Source organism: Rhinoderma darwinii, chromosome 9 (assembly GCF_050947455.1).
Source record: "Rhinoderma darwinii isolate aRhiDar2 chromosome 9, aRhiDar2.hap1, whole genome shotgun sequence".
NCBI lineage: Eukaryota > Metazoa > Chordata > Amphibia > Anura > Rhinodermatidae > Rhinoderma > Rhinoderma darwinii.
Window position 1 is genome coordinate 39,715,874 of NC_134695.1, and position 21,681 is coordinate 39,737,554.

General features: G+C 42.5%; 1 long non-coding RNA gene across 1 annotated transcript in view; it reads left to right on the forward strand.

Moving 5' to 3' along the window:
- The window catches only part of LOC142660720 (uncharacterized), a 47,672-nt gene that overhangs the window by 23,551 nt on the left and 2,440 nt on the right, over positions 1 to 21,681 (forward strand). The window contains exon 2 of the long non-coding RNA XR_012850557.1: positions 19,097 to 19,226. This is a non-coding gene — a long non-coding RNA (uncharacterized LOC142660720). The remainder of the gene's footprint in view (positions 1 to 19,096; positions 19,227 to 21,681) is intronic.

The window sequence follows — 21,681 nt, forward strand, 5'->3', positions numbered from 1 at the left end:
GCAGCTCGCTGACATGGTGGCTCCAGGAAAGGTAAGTGTAATAATTTGTTTGCTTTTTTATGTGTTACTAATTATTTTTGTGTGTTTGTTTTTTTACAGGTTCGGTTGTTGGACTAAGTCGGATTCGAGGACTACTTTGATAACGGCGTTTTTTTTAGTCCCAATAAAATGGATAACGAGGGTTGTGTTTGGGATTTTAATTTCAATAAAATATTTTTCCTATGTCTTTGTATTTGTCTAAACTTTATTACTACCACCTTAGTAATGGCCGCTGGCTGATTAACAATGTCCATTACTAAGGCGAGGCTTAATGTTAGACATGAAGAGGCTATCACTAACCCCCATTTTTACCCCGGTACCTACCGCCACCAGGGGTACCGGGAAGAGCCGGTTACGATCCAGTACCTGACCATCTGTAGTGATGGTTGGCACTGGCGCAAACGCAGGCTGGTATTATTAGGCTGGGAAAGCCCAAACGCAGTGGCCCTTCCCACCTTGGTAATACTAGTCTGCTGCTGCTATGTTGTATCTGGCTGGTTATAAAAATGGGGGAACCCCACATCATTCTTTACAATAATTTTTTTTTTTTTAAATGACGTGGGGTCCCCCACATTTTTCATAACCAGCCAGATACAACATAACAGCAGCAGGCTAGCATTACCAGGGTGAGAAGGGCCACTGTGTTTGGCCTTTCCCTGCCTAATAATACCAGTGCCAGTGCCCGACCATCACCACATATGGTAGGGTATTGGATCATACCCGGCTCTTCCCGGCACCCCTGGTGGTGGTGGGTACCGAGGTAATAATAGGGGTAAGTGTTAGCCTCTGCACCGGTTAACACTAACCCCCGCCTTAGTAATGGACACTGTCAATCAGCCAGCAGCTATTAATAAGGCAGTAGTAAAAAAGTTTTTAAAAAAATATAAAGACATAGAAAAAACAGGTTTATTGACATTTAAAAAAACACACAACCCTCAATAACCATTTTATTGGCAATAAAAAAAAGCCGTCATCGAAGTAGTCCTCGAATCCAATGTAGTCCAATGACCCAACCTTTTAAAAACACAAACACAAAAAAAAAGCCTTAATAAGGGCCTGTTCACATCACAGCTGCCCTTCAGTCAGAGGTTTCCGTCGGGTAACCCATCAACGGAAAGGCAAACTTCCGTTTTCCTCACCATTGATCTCCACGGTGACGGAAACGTTGAAGAGTTTTCTGTTTGTCACCGTTGTGACAAAGTTCCGTTGGTTTGACGGAATCAATAGCGCAGTCGACATCGCTATTGGTTTTGTTAAGAACAACCCCTATTGGTTATACAGTAACCTACGTCGGAGCCTTCTGTCGGATGTATATGTCAGGAAATCCTTCCGAGGTGTACCTCTGATGAAAGGCTTGATCACAGTCTGAGCAGAGCCTAAATAGGGCACTCTGCTGACATAATAAATGTGGGCAAGCTGCTGAAGCTATTAATAGGGGCATTCTTTAAAACTCTTTTTTTTGGGAGTGTTATGGGGACGCGTGGCCAGAAATTTGTTTGCAGGTGAAATGTAGCAAAATAACGGTTTTATTGCCTAGTGTGCTTCATCATTATGTCATTATGTGACTACTTTAACTCTCTGTTAACGTAAATCTGTAAATCTGACTCTGCTATTCAATGACGGAAGGACAAGATTGTGAAGGGAACCTGGAGATTTTGAAGATAAATGCTGATAGTACAACAATGTTTGATCTAGAATATAGGATATATGTGCCCATAAGTATACTTTATACCATCTGAAACATATAATTGTACATCTAACACTCAATAAAGAAATTGCAGGTTTTATATCTGAGACTGGAAAAAAAATTCACCAGCAGAGCGTTCACTTATTAACTTTATACGCTTGGGAGAATGGAATAAACGGCATCCCTGCTGAATGATGCTGCAAAATCTTCTGGGAAGTAACACAGGAATGTTTTACTTCTTCTTGTTTAAGATCAAGAGGTAAAACAAGAAATTATGTGCATAAACATATTTGTGAAATGGGATGAATTACTTTCCAGATTATATTAGAAATTGTTAGAACCTATAAAATCTTCTGAGCACCAATGAGTATGTGGGACATAATTCAAACATAAATAAACCAATATTGTCACAATTTAGGAATAATACTGTAGACATCCATATAAAGGCAAAAGATATTCAAAAAAGCTTGCTTTGTTAGTCCATAGACATGGACACCCCCACACACAAATATATACAAAATTTCTTAAAACATAATTAAAATAGCATCAGTAATATCAAATACCTGTAGCTGGCATGATGGCTGCTGTAAATCTCAAAGGATAGACACCTCGACACGCGTTTCGCACCGTTCGTCAGGTTTTACACAACCGCGAGCACAAGAAATTCAAACTTGATGCAACCAATGGGTCGCAAAAATGGCTACATTCACGGCTACAATGCAGCCAGCACTGCAATCTTGGCCGAGTTACCTGTGTCGTGGCCAAAGTCACCATGTAGCCCTAGCCTTAAAGTGTAACTAAACTGTTTTAAAAACTTTTGACATATAATAGTGACATGTCAGAACTTTTGATCAGTGGGATTTTCGAGTTCCGAGACCCTTACCGATCGTTAAAACACAGCGGCATTAACGGTCGCGGGAGCGGTTTGTTACTGATCGGCTTAGCTTTCCTCAGAGCAGTGTACAGACTTAATAGAAAGTCTATTTGTACATACAACGCTCGTTCGTCTTTCCGAGGAAAGTTGATCAGAAACTAAGCAGCCACAGCACTCACCCAAGCACTCCTGCCGCTTCCTTTTAGTGATCTGTGGGTGTCTCAGTGCTCAGACCCCCACTAATCAAAACTTCTGACATGTCACTATGACATTTAAAAAAACGTTTTAACAGTTTAGTTACACTTTAATGAAAACAGGTAAAGCTGCATTTGTGCTTTAAGGGTCATGACAGAACCGTATTAGTAGTCCGTACCAGTTCCGAGTGGTACAGAGACATTATACAGCAGTATTAATATCCTATGGAGGTTTCCGTATATCTGTGCTCCGCCTTATGCTTGTATGGAGGTGTTTTTGCACTATACTGTGGAGGGAAGCACTATAGGGGCATTATACTGTGAAGGGGCAGTTTTAGGTGCATTATACTGTGTAGGAAGGCACTGAAGGGGCATTATACTGCGTGGGGCAGCTATAGGGGCATTATACTGTGTGGGGGCAACTTTAGAGGCAATATACTGTGTGGGGCAGCTTTAAGGGCATTGTACTGTGTGAGGGCCACTATGGGGTCATTATACTGTGTGGGGGGCCCACTGGGTTGGGGCCCACTCAGATGTGTTTCACCCCCTGTGCTAAATCTCTAGCTATGCCTCCGATAGCCACAGATGGATAGGTCGGGTCACATAAGCCACCATCAGTGGCCATAGTCGGGCCTAAGCTACACGCAGCAGGATACTTTGAGCCTGCGTCCTCCCCGGCCCTCACAATAATAATTGTTTTCGATGTTGTAGGGACTTATTTTTCTAAGTGCCGGCATCTAGCTACAATTAATGTTGACATAGTTCAGACGAAATGGGGCTAAGTGGGTCCCGGCCCCAGAAAGTTTGGAAATCACTGTTCTAAGAGAATGTGCTAGAGTGTGGGGAATATTTTTAAAGCCCTTTACTACTGGATAGCGGACAAGTTGTTTTTTGGTTATTTTTTTTCTTTCTTTATGTTGAAATAGACATTTACCAGAAATTTTATTACTATAGGAATATTAAAGAAAATTATTAGGATGAGGTAAATCTGGATACAAGTATTAAACTGTGGCTTTACCTAAAACAGCTAACAGTGCTACAGCAAGAGTGTCTAAAATATGATCTATTTATCTATGCACCGTGGCTTTAATGTGTGCTTTTGTGCTGTCTGTTTTTGCTATTTTATCTCCATTGGTGGCGTTCTATGGGAGGAGTGGCCAGTCTGGCCTATGTACTTAATCATTCTATTAATGGTTATTGCACTGTAACTTTATGACCATTTCTTTGAAGGGTAAATAATACCTGACCTGCTGCAGATCTTGAATGTTTGGCACGAGGACACCATTTGGCTGCATTGCCGAGTCATTACAGCGCTAGGACGTTGATGCTTGGCTACGCTGCATCCTGAAGCTAGAGGTGCCGCTTGTGGAATAAAATGCTACTGTTCTCACCAGTGAATGCTCAATTCAGGTGTAAGAGAGGGAGAACCTGGCGACTGAAGATAGAGAGCTGCTGTGAGTGAGTTGGTGTTAAAGAACCGCTAGAGCTGCTTTGGTGCGATAGGCACTTACTGTACTTTGGGCCTGAATATGTGATGCTAAAGCGTGTTGCGTGTGACGGGCAGGAGCCGTCTTGCGTGTGTGAGCGAGCGTGGGGAGGGGCCTCCCCACGTGTGACAGCAAAGAAGTACAGAGAAGCAAGCCAATTGCGGCCTAGTAGGCCTGAAATAGCTGGACCAAACCCTGTATCAGGGAGGAGCGCACATGGCTTTGTTCACCACAAAGTTTGAGCCAACCATCATCCACCTGCCTGCGCCGTGTCTAAGAACTGTATCTCTCATATTAAAAAGTGTTGTTGTGTTTTCTGCTGTGTCTGGGTGTGCCATGAACACCTGCTTAATAAAGTTAAAGAGGCTCTGTCACCACATTATAAGTGCCCTATCTCCTACATAAGTAGACATTCCACGTGATGTCTATTCACAATCTCTGCACTTCGTTGCTGTTTCTGTGGTAGTTACAGCAGAGGAACCGTAATCTTGTTGTAACCTGTCATCTACAGCGTAATCTTGCGGGATTACGCTTGCTCTACTGTAAATACCACAGAAACAGTAACGAAGTGCAGAGATTGTGAATAGACATCCCGTCGAATGTCCATTCACAGTCTAAACACTTCAGTATTGTTAATGTGTTAGTATAAGACAGCACATAGCGATCTAAAAGGATCCCTATGTGCTGAGGAAACGAATGGAGAGGAGTGCATGACGCTGATTGGTCAGCGTCATACACTCCTCTGTACAACGCCCACTTGGTCTAAACCAAAAACACGCCCACTTGGGCATTAAGCAACTCATTAGCATATATCTAACATCGCTAATAAAGTGGTGAAAACCAATCGTTTTTTTAAAATAAAAAGCACTGCTGTCACCTACATTATAGCGCCCATCTCCTTATGTAGGAGATAGGGCACTTATAATGTGGTGACAGAGCCTCTTTAAGCTTGCAAGAAATCTCCTGTCTTCGTACCATCTTTGCCATAAAACACCTACACAGGACTTTACACCGCCCAGGCCCTCACCTTACAGTGCATTGTATTCTGAAACATAGCTTTGGTGGCTTTGGGTCTTGCTGCAAAAGTTATGCTATCAATGACGTCATATACCACTGTTCTTATGGTTTCAGACCTCAGGGATAAATAGTGGTAGCCATTATAAATGGACGCATACAATCGTTGATCCTTGCTAGGTAGAAGTTTTAATGAGGATAGCAAAAATGTTATTTGTTTTATAAAGTATCATTGCTCTGGATTCGTACTAATATCTATGTATTGGTGCTGCATACATGTATACGCGAATAAAAATAATTGCCTGGAAATGCTTTATATATTTGTAATATAAATAAATATAAATTCAATTTCTTGTGTAATCAGATCTTTTCATATATGTTACTAAATAGGGATTTTCCAAGGACAAATTTTTCCAGCTGGTTTACATTTTTAAAACTAGAGATTATTAATAGAAATTAGTGATAACGGGTTAGTAGGACTAGATTAATATTTAATCCTTTTAGTATCAGTGCATTTATTTTTACAACAAAGGTCATTCTATTCTCAAAATTGTCTTCACTGATCGTAATATTAAAGACAACCATAAACACTGTCTGACCCTTAGAAGCTAGATGGCAATGTCTGTCACATGACTTCTCAATATGGAATGGGTCCTCACAATACAACAATGCTAGAATTTTTTTAACGCCCATCACACGGCTGCATGCATTTCTATGGGGCTGTTCGCACATGTGAAGCGCCCGCGAAAAAATAGGACATGTCCAATTTTTGTCCGGTTTCATGGTTCCCTCGATAGACTCAAGTCTATGAGGGATCCGTGAAAACGGGTCCTACACGGGTGCGAACAGGACTTGAAAAATGGCCGTTTAACACACATTCATTTGGATAAAGCTTTAGAAATAGATGCAGAGGGAGAAACTGCTAGATAATACCACATACAAGTCACATAATGGCTAGAAATAGTGTTATTCCTCATGTACACACATATGACAGCTTATTCTGAAAAGTTTCCTGAAAAGTTAAATACGCTTTAACATAAACCGAGTCCCTGTTATTTACCACTTTAATTCAATACCTCCAATGTATTAAAAACTAGATTCCAGGCCAGTAACTGACACTAAAACAGACAAACATCCTACAAGTCATCCTACAGTACAAAGAGGAAAACCACCTGTGGAATAAATGTTTAAGGAATATTTTCCTTCACCTTATGTAGGCTAATACCAACATGTAACTTGTATGTACAGTATATACTCTGTATTACTACTATTTCTTTAGCGGAGGCCATAATATAGATGATCCTGGGTTGACTGTACAGGGAACTAGATCACTGAGCAAGATTTAAGTGGGAATATAAATTTATGTGCAAATTCAGAAGGTGTATTGAACAAAGACACCAGTTTTCTGTGCCACTAAAATGTCAACTAAAAATGTCCTTGCCATGTGATTCTATTTGCCTTGGATCAACGCTCTACCGAAATTTCAAAAACCTCACACTTAGGTATAAAAAATATAAACACTTTTCGCTAAACTAGGTGTTATTTTCTTAAATATCTCTCATCCTGATAGCTATTTGCTTATGGTATTATTACACGACCTGGGCCGTGTAAACAAGCACCGATCAATGAGTTAGCTCGTTGATCGACGCTTGTTTGTTTCTATCACACAGAGCAATGCTTGGATATGTATAGGGACGAGCGCTCATTGCTACGATCGCTCATCCCTATGCATCTTCATCATGTCGGCATCGCATCTCCCTGATAACACAGGTAGATGTGCTGCCGACAACGATCATATTTGATTCTGCATAATAGAGCAGATCAGCCGAAGAACGAGCCTTTTCTCGTTCATCAGCTGATTGTTGCCCTTATTACACAGGGCAATGATCGGGAACGAGCGTTCATATGAATGCTCGTTTGCCCGATAATTGGCCTGTGTAATAGGGCCTTTAGACCAGAGCTACACCTAGACTTTTTGTAGTGCTATTGATTGATTTTAACACTTCAGTGACAGCTGCCATCCACAAGATTGCATGCAACTCAATGCAATTATTTGGACTGCAGCCAATCAATCAATAGCACTACAAAAAGTCTAGGTGTAGCTCCCGCCTTACCCTAAACATCCAGTGTAAAAAAACGATACCATACCTAATATACCTCAAACACAGCAATAGGGTGTTGTACAATTTTAGCCACGCAGACACTAGAGTTGTAGTTATCTTTCTTAGGGCACGACCAGAAGTGGCAGAGTTTTTTCGCTGCAAATGTTGGTGCAGATTTGGGGCAATTACGCAACGAATCTACACCAACATTTGCATATTTGACAGGTAATTCAGACATTGCAGATATCACAGCGGACTTGCCACAGATTTCAGTTTTTGCATTGCAAAGGCTGAAATCCGCAGTGAAATTCCGCTTCTTCTCCGCAACAGACAGTGAATGCTGCGGAGGGAAAATTCTGCACCACAGCCTATGGTCCGCAGCGGAGTTTTCCGCAACGTCTGAACTAACTTGCCTAAAAATGTATTGAAACAAATGTAAAAAACGGCCACAGGAGAATTCCACTGCGGACTGTCCGCAGCGGAATTCCACAGCAATTCCGCCACGTCTGGCCGTGCCCTAATTGATTAATAATAGATTACAGATGCACGCTTCCAAGACACTTTTTTTTCCCATTCCTTGGTTGAACGTGATGGACACAAGTATTTTTTCAACAGTAGCAACTCTGTACCTATGAGACAGCTCAGGTCTCTTCCTCTGACATGTTATAAAGAAACTAACTAGGAACTTGGCAGCAGCGTTGAATCTGGTGAAAAAAATTGCACTATGTCCCATTGCTTCTATATTATGTATATATTCCCCTCTAGAAGTATTGCTTCTAACGATAATACGTTGTCGTACAGAGGCACCATTTGGCGGTCTGAAGCTCTGTAGTATGACGGTATAGGAACTCCCTACAGGCAGCTATGTCGTGTGCCTATGGCCAGTGGCGTAACTACCGCGGTAGCAGCAGTAGCGGCTGCTACGGGGCCCGGGGCTTGAGGGGGCCCGGTGGCGCCGCTAGCAGCCGTTATGGCTACTACAGCGGTAGCGTCGCTACTGTGGGGCCCGCGACGCCGAGCCTTACACAGGCCATCTCATGCCTGTAGGTGTCGCTAGCACCGGAGGGGGCCCCAGTGCTAGCGGCAGCCAAATACATGAATGGCCGGGCATGTTCCGTGCCTGACCATCCAGTGCCTTACAATGACACTGATTGGCTAGCGGCGCGATGACATCATCGCGCCGCTTCCATGCTTGGAAGGTGCTGATTGGCGGGGCAAGTCATTCTGCCCCGCCAATCAGCGTCATTGGAGGACGCTCGTTCAACTCCTGCAGACATGCTCAGAAGAGAGCATGTCTGCATCGCCAGTGAACAGCGTGGGAACCGGAGAATGTGAGTATGTCAAGTTTTTGTTTTTTTTCCCCTCATAAAAATGTGAATGGCATTATCTATGGGGGGGGGTGTCATCTTTATGTGGGCTATTATATATAGGGGGTCTATATGTGGGGCAGTAGCTACAGGGGGGGTCTATATGTGGGGGTGTGGGCCATTATATACAGGGGGCTCTATATGTGGGCCATTATATACAGGGGGGTCTATATGTGGGGGTGTGGGCCACTATATACAGGGGGCTCTATATGTGGGCCATTATATACAGGGGGCTCTATATGTGGGCCACTATATACAGGGGGGTCTATATGTGGGCCACTATATACAGGGGGGTCTATATGTGGGACACTATATACAGGGGGGTCTATATGTGGGACACTATATACAGGGGTGGGTTACCTGTGGGGCACTAGCAACAGGGTGGCTATATGTAGTGCACAGTCTACAGGGGTGGGCTATATGTGGGACACTATATACAGGGGGAGCTATATGTGAGACACTATATACAGAGGTGGGCTATACGTGGAGCACTAACTATAGGGGAAGCTATATGTAGGGCAGCACGGTGGCTCAGTGGTTAGCACTATTGCCTTGCAGCTCTGGAGTCCATATGTGGGCACTATCTACAGGGGCTTCTATGTAGGTCACTATCTACAGGGGACATGTTGTGTGTTTGTGACAGTTATATTTAGATGTGTTGAGAATTTTAACTTCGTTTTATAGGTGCAGAAATGTTTTAAAAGTGAGAAGCTGAAGACATCTAAACGGAAAACTGCAGAAATGGGTCATGGCCGGGAGAAATCCATCATAGATGTCTGAACCGGAGGGAGAAGAAAAGAACTAGAATCTGAGACGTCACCGGTGAGTCACTTAATGTAAATGTTTATTCTGCCTCTAATCAGTAATGTAGTCACTGTATGATCTGCAGCGAGATGATGGTGATAGGATTTTTTTTGTGAAACCGCATCTCCCAGCATATCCTTACCATTGTTCCGGCCATGCTGGGAGCTGTAGTTTTACGCCGTACAAACTTATACGCAGTGGCGTAACTACCGCTATAGCAGCCGTAGTGACTTCTACAGGGCCTGCAGCATGAGGGGGCCCGTGCCACCCGCCGGCACGGCCCCCTCCCATGGCCGCAGGCTCCGCTAGCAGCCGCTATGGCTGCTACAGCGCGACGCCACTGAAGGGGTTGTTCCTACATAAGACATGTATCCCCTATCCACAGGATAGGGGATACATGTGTGATCGCTGGCAGCGATGAGGAGAACGGGGGACCGAAAGTCCCCCCTAAGTTCTCCATGACAAACCTCGGACTTCCGGGGTCTGTGTCGGCAGCTCCATGGAAATGAATGGAGCGCCGGTCGCGCTTGTGCGCATGCGTGACCAGCGCTCCTTTCATTTTTATTGAACTGCGCAGACGCCGGAAGTCCGAGGTTAGTCATGGAGAACTTCGGGGGACTTTCGGTCCCCCGTTCTCCTTATCGCTGCCAGTGATCACACATGTATCCCCTATCCTGTGGATAGGGGATGCATGTCTTTTGTAGGACAAACTATAGGACGTTTTTTTTTGGGGGGGGGGGCTATATAGCGTTATCTACAGGGGGGGCTGTATGGCGTTATCTACAGGGGGGCTGTATGGCGTTATCTACAGGGGGGCTGTATGGCGTTATCTACAGAGGGAGTCTGTATGGCGTTATCTACAGGGGGGCTGTATGGCGTTATCTGCAGGGGCTGTGTATGGTGCTATCTATAGGGGGGCGCTGTGTGGTGGAATCTATAGGGAGGCACTATCTACAAGGGGGGGGGGGGTTGTGTGATACCCAGCAGAGGGGGGGCCCCAGTCAAAAGTTTGCTATGGGGCCCAGTCTTTCCTAGTTACGCCCCTGCCTATGGCGCTTTAAGAGCAAAATTGTACAAACATAGGAACATCACTTTCTTCATTTTAGAAAACATATGGAAGTTTCCTTTGATGTCATTTTTAAAGGCCCCATTTTTGGGCTGTTTTGATTACTATGTAAAGTCAGCGGCTTTTAGGCAGCATATGAAGAAACATGTCTGTTAACAGTTTCAACTGGACTGCACAAATTTGACATTAAATTTATTGTCCTGTGCTTCCTGCTTAAATCAGTGAAAAAATAACAGATAATCAGATTTATCTCTTCCCACTTTATCCCTTTTCACTTTAATTCTTAAGATATATGTAATAGACTTCAAAGTATTAAACAAGGTTTAAATATGTTCCAGTCGATTGGCTTATCTAAATACAGGGACCAATTTATCTGAGGTTCAGAGTCATGCCATATACACATATTAATTATTTTCATTCCTGAAGTGTTCATCATATTTCAAGCAACAAAATCAATTATAGCAAAACATTTATAGTTTTTCACATGCTTCAAAAAATGACAGAATTATGGCTGCAATAAATAACTTTCTGCAGTTTATAAAGTCCAACCTTAATTATTTAACTCGTGGATTCCCAGCCGCTCGCTAAGAAAACAAGCCTGAATTGTGAACCTCTTTCCCTCTTTATATGAGCTTTTGATTTGTTTTCTTCTTTTGGACTTGGAAGCAATGAACGTCAAAAAAACCCTCTTATTTCTTATTTCTCCTTGGGAGACGCAAAGGATTTGTACATTGGAGGTGCTGATTGTATATGATAGAATCCAGATAGAGTATAATTGTAAAATTGTTTTATTTGTTTTTTGATTAGTTTGTTTTTTGTTTGTTTTAGTCCTTTTGTTTGCTTTTTTAGAATTAATATTTTGTACTATGACAAATTTGATCAGAATGAGGCCTAGTACACATCTGTGTTTGAAGCATCCTAAGGGGCCTCCCTCGCAGATTCAGCTGAAATGCAAGCTGCACTGTTGTTTCCGATAGAACCACGGACACCCCGATGGAAAGGTGTCGGCAACCATTAAAGTCACCAATGATTTTCTGGAATTGCAGAGGACGTAATGGAACTGATTTTCAGTCGCAGAAATTTATGTGACAAAATCTTCCGTATGTGAATCCACCCCTAAGTGAACCATAGACAGGTGTGAAAGTGGAGAGCTTTTATAATGGTTACCCTTGAATTTAAGGGTGGAGTCACACGTTGTGTACTTGCTATGTATTTGCACCGTAAGCATACGGTGTGGAAAACTACAAGGTAGGCTTATGATATTCCGCAACTCCGACAGATGACTTCTTTAGTTCCTGCGCTGGGAATATTTTTCCCGTAGGCTTACATTGTAAGTGGAAATACAAAGCAAGTACTCCACACATGACTGCAAGCGTACAGTAAAGGCTCCTCAACAAGTAAGCAAAAACTGGGCACATTGTTTTGCAAGGATGCCAATTTTTTGGGGGGTCTTGAATAAAGTCTAGTGTTTTAGCTGCGTGGTACATAAGTCTAGGAAGGGAAATAGTGTGAGCTGTGGTAGGATACATCTCAATCTACTGAACCACATCAGGTCTCACCTCGTACTGTTCACCAAGACTTTACGCCCTTGTTTACGCAGCGCGTTTAGTAATCTGATTCTGACACTTTTTTTAGCGTTGGAATCAGAGTGGAAAATGCCTCTATTTTGCCTCCTGTTGCATTCAATGCTGACAGTGCTGATTTTTCAGCGGGCTATATCTAAATCAGCGCCGCTGAAAAAAAAAGCCTCATGACCTATTTGGGTGCTGAATCTTACCCGACAATTTCAATTTCCATTTGGAAGCTGAAAAAACAGTGCCGAATGCTTTTACCGTTGTTTTGTGCGCTGTTTTGTGAGCTGAAAAGCACCAAACAAAAAAGTAATTTGATGTCTGTGGCTATGCGCCACCGAGAATTTTACTCAAATAAGTCAATGAGGCAGATACATCAAGGTTTACTTTTCATACGCCAGTCTTAGCTATCTGCTCTGCTGGAGTAAGATGCGACTGATTTATTAAGAGTCACATGTCTATTAGTAAATCGGCAGTATATTTCCATTGTGGCGTAACAATGCGACTGCAACTCCCCCCAATCGGACAAAAAAATTTGTTTTACTCACCTTACTTCTCCGCTTCTCCCCTCAAGTTCCCACATCAGGGCCCAATGAAGGTCTACAATGCATACAAGGTCCTTACCCCAAGCAGCGTCAAGATGTTGTATGCAATGCAGCACACAACATACAGCATCAGAACATTGCGTGCTGTGTCACATGCAATGCCCTGACGCTGCCCGGCGTGGCTACCATGAATACGACTCATGTAGAAGCCTGAGGGGATCGCACAGGGCGGACACGCTGCATAAAAGTACATAGCGTATCCGCCCTGGACACATTCCGTTCAAAAAACCCCAATTGTGGTGCCGTTTTTCGTGGGGAATTTTAGCTGCAAAGAGTAGCGCTAGAAAGAAAAAACTTTTGTCCGTGAAGTCCGGCCTCCTGATATGACACTGCAGCTCATGTGACCGCTGCATTCTATGATTGGCTGCAGCAGTCACATGGGATGAAACTTCATCCCAGAAATCCGGCCTAGACAGAAAAGTACAGAGAACGTGGTAAGTATAAGCTTTTTTTTCTGAGTGCAATTTTAGTGGTGGAATCGCAGCTTTTTTACCGCAAAAATCGCAACATTTGCTCTTTGTTGCGTGTTTTACCTCCTCATTGAATTTAATGGGGAAAACCCGCAACAGAAAAGCAGCGAATCCATAGCATAAATTGACATGCTGCGAATTAAAAAACGCACCGCAAGTTAATCTATGAACATTTTTTCTCCGGTTTTTTTTATACAGCGTCCTGATGAGATTTGTTCAAATCTTGTCCACTTTGTTGCTACTGTATTATGCTGCAGATTTTGCGCAATTAAATTAATTGCGGAAAATCTGCAGTGTTTATGCTACGTCTGAACATTCCCTTAAAGTATGTGTATTAGAGCTGTGTATTTTAACGATCCCAGCACCTGTGTCCATCACATGACCATGTAACGATCCCAGCACCTGTGTGTCCATCACATGACCATGTAACGATCCCAGCACCTGTGTGTCCATCACATGACCATGGACAGAAGTTTATCCACTGGAAGTAAACAATGAATGTTCCTACTGAATAACAAGTGGAGATCTTGAACAACATGAGGAATTATTACAGAAAGTATATTACAACATTTTATAACTTTTTCTTATAGAAAATAACTATATTAATTTGAAAACCAGTCAACCCCTTTAAGAAGAATATTTCCAATCACAGCAAGCAGAGTTTTTGAAACACATTACATAATGTTTAAGCTTCATTCATATATCACGAGAAAGCCCTGTTTAGACAGTTCTGCGTTTTGCTTCTTTATATTGGTTACGGAAGACGGAAGAAGACAATGCCTTCTTGCCGTTTTTTTTGTCAAATCTTAAAGTATAACACCGGAGATACAGTCATAATAATAACCCACTCAATACTAACAATTATTTTAAGGCATTAATATGCAAAATGATATCAGTCTACTCTCATCAACCGGCATCTTACGGCCAGGTACAATTATGTACAGTTATATTTACGTTAATAATCCCATAATTCCGACCTCCATCCCTCACGTAGATTAATTTGATGTACCACATCTTATTATCCTACAATTACCAAGCAAGAAAATGCAAATGTTGTATTAAACAATATTATCCATTAGGACAACATAGTAGTAGAAACGTACTCACTTTACTGGAAATTTCAGAAAATGGAATGTATTTGTAGAATATGATTAGGCTGTAATTCTAAATACTAATCTGAAGTTTAATTTTAATGGGAACGCATTACTGGAGCAATTAGCACCTCATTTACATGAGCATCCATCAAAGTCATTAATTACATTTTATTGAAGTCTGGCTGTTTTTTTAAAATGTTTTCTAATTGATTTTAACTGTGGGCAGTGAAAGAAAATGTATGCCGGTATTGTTCGCCAGATAATAGTACCAGGCGGCAGTGAGAGATTGTGTTTCATGGAGACAGCCATCTAATAAACATGAATGCTTTTTATATTATGTTAGGCCTCAAAATATTGAAAGCTCCTGTCATTTACACGGGTGTTTCACAACAAATTGAAATTAAAAAATCTACAGATAACCGGGTCTCCCATCGGCCCTTCCTTTCCTTCTTTCACACTACTCCAATATTGCACTTTAGTTTAATTTTAAGTAAAACTGGACACAGGAATAGAGTTACAGATTTTATTTTAACAGTTTAAGACCAATGAGAAAGTTCAAGCCTTGGTTCATGGACTAGGGGTGCGTAACCAACATCTGTGAGTGTAAGTAAAGAAATATTCCCCCACACAACACTTGTAGTCACCAGATTATAAAATATAAAGTTAAACTGGTTGTCCAATCCCCAAAAATTTATGGACTATCCTCAGGATAGGCGATCAATATCTGATTGGTCGGGGTCCGACTCCCAGCATACCTGTCGATCAGCTGTATTGAAGGGCCTGTAGTGCTTGTACGAGCGCGGCTTCCCCTTTATTTCCTTTACTGCTCACACCGTGAACTTGTAGCGGTGGTTCACAGTATTACAGACTTCTCCCATATTAATTGCCTATCCGGAGGATAGACCATAAATCTTTTGGGACTGGACAACCCCTTTAAAGAATTTTTAGGGACCTATTAGTTTAGTCATATTTGTTTAGAATAAAGAACCCCTCTAAAATTTGGGTTAAGATATCCTACTATTTGGCATATAATGTCTACTGGTTAGGACTGACCGAAAGATAATAGTTGCCACTAGAGATAAGGTGAAAATTCTGACACAAGTGTTCACAATTATTCCCCCAAAAGTTCATTTTAGCTGGCTGTGAATCACAATATATAGTCCACACCGGTTCTGGGAGCAGTATAGTAGGCACTGTAAGCGCCTTCTAGTTTAACCCTCAGTGTGCATCATATAAATGTCCTTTTTAAAGACCTTTTTCCGTTTTGTTAACCCTTTTAAATACAGCAATCCCGACTGTCATCTAATCGTGAGGGGTCTGACTGTTGGGACACACCATTGGCAGCTGCTATATCTGGGGGAAGTTATTAGTGCATATGTTGTATTATACAATGCAAATTCAAATGAATGGGCAAACCATGTGATAAATCGTTTTACTGAGTCTACGAGAGCAAGACCTATTTTGAGCAAATAAAAAATATGGGCTCAAGTGGTGTATAGTCTGACGTAATCTTGTTTGATCATGACTTTTCTTTATCATGTTAGAAGAAGGGTTTTTTTTACTCGTTAGGTGCCAATAAATGGGAGGTTCTGGTCACAAAATATTTTGCCTGGTGTTGGATAATCCCTCAAGTGACAAAATGGACGATGTAGTGAACTTGGATAAAAGCATCTCCTTTTGACCAATGATTGGTAAATCAAGGATTAGGTTCCTCAGACCTCTCATGATGCATAAATTATCCAGTTATATGATCAGTATAATTGAGTTAGATATTTTGATAATGTTTCTATGGGCCATTACATTGTTATTGTCAAAAATAGGTCAGTGACGTGTAAAAATATGGGTAGGCCACACCTTGACTACCTGATGTGCCTGCAGTCGCTGACCGTCGGCACATCCTACCTACCAGCAGCCGCAACCGCAGGTCACTCTCTTCATGCGGCTGCATCCTCCACACTGAAGCCTGTAGGGTGAGCGTGCTCGTTCCCGGCCTTCAAGGGCAAGCACGTGCACCAGTTCAAAGTTCCCTGGCCAATCCCTAATACATCCTGGACTAGAAAAAGGGCTCTACCCTTCCTCTCCTTGTTGTTATGTCTACCCATATTCGTTAGTAAATGGTGCTTTAGTTGTATCCTGTTCCCAGTGTTCCCGTATCCTATTTCCTGTATCCCGTATCCAGTAATTGTGTTTTTTTCCTAAACGAAGTCCAGTGTTGGAGTTGACTTAATCCTTTGTGCCATATGTCATCTGCCACATCAAGTGTCATCTGCCACGCAAAGTGTCATCAGCCTCACCAAGCGTCAACTGCCACGCCAAGTGTCTTCTGTCACGCCTAGTGTCATCTGCCATGCCAAGTGTCATCTGTGCCGAGGAGTCTGCTACGCGATAGTGTCTGCCACGCCAAGTGTCATCTGTCATGCCTAGTGTCATCTGCCACGCCAAGCGTCATCTGCAACGCCAAGTGTCATCTGCCATGCCAAGTGTCATCTGTGCTGAGGAGTCCACTACGCCATAGTGTCAGCTACGCCACGTGTTTGTCAGAAGTTCCATACAGGTACTCCAGTTCTAAAGACTGTTATTAACTGTTGTTTGGCCAGCTGCTACTCCGCTATGGAGGAGCGGCCTAGTGTGTCCACATACCCCAAGCCGTGACATTACCTAATTCCCCTTACGGCCTTTCTTATGGTGCTATTTTTTTCTCGCAGTACAAGTACAAAATCCCTTTAATGGGTGAAAACATTTTTCTTCTGAGTTGACAATATAAAAGGGTAAAACGTTTTATTTTAGAATGCAATAATCTCACCTGTAACTCTTCACCGAACCATGAAGCGAGGAAATAATCATTCATCTAAAAAAAACAAAATCCCGGTTATTTTATGGCTTTCATCCTTTTGAATGAAATAAACGCTTATTGTATCCGCAATATAATTTATAGGTCGGCCATGTTAGAAGATGTTTTACACTCCGGCTCCAGTAGCCTTGTTTAACCCTACTTAAATCAGTTACTTTCTTGCTCTTTGTAATTCAAATAATGTATGGTCAAATCACAACCCCACTATTTATGTCCGTGTGTTTCTTGTCCCTGGCAAACAATATGAGATTTTTCTTATTCTTTGTCCATGTGTAATCTCTGAGCTCCAGCCAATATCCATATAAAGACCTTGTAAACTATATTGACATTAATATTAGGCATCCATTGTCTATGGTACATGTCCTTTAATGTATTTTCAGTGATAACTCATGAATGTTTTGTTTCTTCTTTTCTGCTAAAGAAATTTCACTTGTCTTTGTGACTGTTGTGTGATGTCACCAGCCAGCCGCGCATTTATTTGACTTTGTGGAAGGTCTGTAATCTGATATGAGAATTGTCACCGTTGTCATCCTTCACTTCTTATCAGAGTTGTTCTTCTGGTTGTAAGACATCTTCTGTCAAATCAACAGCAGATTAACGTCAGCATATTCCATCTTCAGAATAAGTCCCATTGTGTCCAGATTCCTGTGGCGATACATAGTATCAATTTATTTCTTTGACAAATTGAAGTGTCCTCACCTATCCTCAGCATATATATATATATATATATATATATATATATTATTTATTTATTTATTTTTTCTATTATATATATATATATATATATATATATATATATATATATATATGTATTTATTCTTAAGCAGTTACATTTATAAAATATTTTACATATTTTTTAGAAAATTGTAAAATTAGTAATATTAACTAAGAAATTCATATACTATTATAGTTTGTAATCTCACTAAAGTTATCCGGTAAATAACTTATGATTTATATTATTATTACCCATATTTATCTTTTGTGTTATTGCTGCACTTAAATTAATTTCTATATATTGTAATAAGTATAACCCTTCCATGTCTGTCTATATATAAAAATGTTTTTTTTGCTTTTATTGTAATGCCTCATGAACACGCTGCTTTGGTTTTGCAGTCTGCAAATCCATGCGTCCGTTTCTGTCCATTGGATTGCAAAACCTTTATTGTGCATCCGTGTGTCATCAGGACTCACAGATCCACAACAATTCACCAGTATTGGTGAATCCGCAAATCCGTACCATAAAATCACTTGTCCTGAGTTTTTGCGGTCTGGATTAGCGGCCCCCAAACGGATCTGTGTAAACCATGGTTGTGTGCATGGGGCGATAGAAATGAATGGGTCCACAATTTATCCACAATGCGGATAAATTGTGGCCGCCAAAGCACGGTCGTGTGCATGAGGCCTTAAAGTAAGGTTGGCACCACAATGTAACTTACCACGTGACCCTATTTAACAATGCACCTTGTCAATACATTACAATAAAGTATTATCCGGCAATTAAGGTTATTTACTATGAAAGTGACTCTGTATATGTTACGGCTGCGGCTGCGGACCGCCGGCATCACTTATCTGCCAGCGGCCGCGACCGCAGACTGTTGTCCTCCAGCTAGCATCTCCCTCCTCGGCCGCTCTTTTCCACTTCTCTAGTTAGGGTGCGCGTGCACACGCTCGTCCCCGGCCTTAAAGGGCACCTACTAAAAGCTCCCTATCCAATCCCTACTCACCCTGCAGTATAAAAAAAGACTCTGCCCTCTTCTTCTTTGCCTGAGCGTTGTCGTGTTTGCCCATGTTCGTTATTGCAAATGGTCCCTTAGTTGTGTCCTGTATCCCATGTACCATTATCCCTTATACAGTAATTGTGTTTGTTCCAGTGCGATGTCTAGTGTCGAAGTCGAGAGTATCATCTGTGCCAAGTGTCATCTGTGCCAAGTGTCTACTACACCAAACGGCTGCTACATCAAACCTCTGCAACGCCAAGTGTCTGCCAAATCTTCTATCCAGGTACTCTTGTCCTAAAGACTATTAATGACTGCAGTTTGGCCAGCTGCTACGGCAGAGCGGCATAGTGGGTCCACATTCCCATATCCATGACAGTATATCTGGTAAACAAATATAGAAGAATCTCTTGGTTAATATGTAAGGAAGGATCCATGTTAGTGCAGAAAGTCATGGATCTACTATCGATCAGTGTACTACCTGCCTGCTGTTTATGTCCTACCTGTGTTTTTACGTTTTTCTGTGGCAATTGTGGTTTCTTCTCAGCCCAAACAATAATATTTTGAAAGGGTTTTACTTACCCGAAAGTTGATTCTACATACATATAATGTGTACTTATATGTGTCTAGTCTGCCATATGTCCTAAATGTGTAAGTCTTTGAGAGTCATAAGCTGATGCTTATATGTAAAGCACTAAAGACTGTGTTGATGCACTATAAATAGATTTAATAATGCTCTTGCCAAAATATACCATTTACAGCCCATATTAAATTAACACATTATTTTTCTTTGGTTTTCTTACAGCTTATAAATTTTAATTAAACTACTAAATACTTTGAGAGGAGAGTTATGTGTAAAACAATAACTTGCAAACAATTATTTCCGTGAGAAAATGTTTTAACTGTGCAACTTTTGCTAAAAAGCGTTGTCTCATGAAGACAACCGCTGTCTATATGAACTATTATTATATATATATGGACATCATAAAGGGGGTTCCCCTCTATTAGACAAGGCAGAGAGCAGCTTTGTGATGGATGACATCTAATACTACATTTCCCTGGTAAATATCTGGCTAGCAGCCGGACCCACAGCAATGGACTGATCCTCGCAGTGGCTGCAATGAGAGAGGGGTTGTCTCTGATTATGTATATATGTCACATATAAGACGTCTTATAATAGCTATTTGCTGTTGTACATTTCTAACACTTTTATTTTCTTAAAAATTTTACAAAATAGGCTATGCTGTGTCGGCTTTTGGGGTGTGCGACACAGGGCGCATCACTCCCGCAGGTAGAAGAGGGCGCTGCACTGGCTCCCTTCCCCTGCTTTTGTTTCAGAAGCGACTGTGCCCGGTGACTATGCAGCTGCCTTTCTGCCCGGCTAGCTGCGACTCCAGGCATGAGGTCGCCCATGCCACACGCCTGGACGTCCCCTCCATGCCCGGTGATGCCTCTAGCAGCCGCAGTGGCTGCTACAGCTGTAGCAATGCCACATTCAATGGTATCTGTGTCCTTAGGTATCTCCCTGCTCCGCCATCTAATAGGCTACAGGCCGTTCGGCCTGCAGCCTATCAAGTGCAGGGACAGCACCCCTGCGCAGTCTGGCATGATGACATCACTGGATCACGCTGGTTTACGCAAGGATCTTGTCGTCTTCGTTGTTGAGTGAGTTCAATTTTTTTTGTTTGGGAGCACTGTCGACAATGGGAAGGTGGGGGACACTGTCTACAAGTCTACAAGGGGGAGGTGGGGGGCTGTATGGCACTGTCTACAAGGGGGAGCTGGGGGGCTGTATGGCACTGTCTACAAGGGGTGGTGGGGGCTTTATGGCACTATCTACAAGGGGATGTGGAGGCTGTATGGCACTGTCTATAGGGCGAAGGTGGGGAGCACTGTGTACAAGGGGGAGGTGGGGGCATTGTGTACAAGGGGGAGGTGGGGGACACTGTGTACAAGGGGGAGGTGGGGGACACTGTGTACAAGGGGGAGGTGGGTGGTTGTATGGCACTGTCTACAAGGGGAGGTGGGGGCTGTATGGCACTGTCTACATGGGAGAGATGGGGGGCTGTATGGCACTGTCTAGAAGGGGGTGGGGGGGCTGTATGGCACTATCTACAAGGGGGAGGTGGGCGGCTGTATGACACTATCTTCAAGGGGGCTGGGGGACTGTATAGCACTGTCTACAAGGGGGAGGTGGGGGATTATGGAACTATTTACAAGGGGGAGGTGAGGGTCTGTATGTCACTATCTACAAGGGGGAGGTGAGGGTCTGTATGGCACTGTCTACAAGGGGGAGGCGGGGGATTATGGCACTGTCTACAAGGAGGGGGTGAGGGGCTGTATGGCACTGTCTACAAGCGGGAGGTGGGGGCACTATCTACAAGGGGGGAGGTGGGTGCTGTATGGCACTGTCTACAAGGGGGAGGTGGGGGAATATGGCACTATTTACAGGGAGGCTGATGGGAAAAAATCTACAGGGGGCAATATTTAGAAGGAAGGCATGTGTGTGGCACCCAGGGAAGGGGGGCATTATACTGTGTGGGGGCCACTAAGCGGACATTATACTGTGTAGTAGCCACTATAGGGGGCAATATACCCATGTCTGGCACTTAGGGGGCATAATACTGTGTGGGCACAATTAGAGGATAAAAAAAACTGTGTCCTTGAAGAGGTTATAATATATTATATTGATAAATATTATTATTATACTGTATGGGGCAGCTATTGGGGTATTATACTGT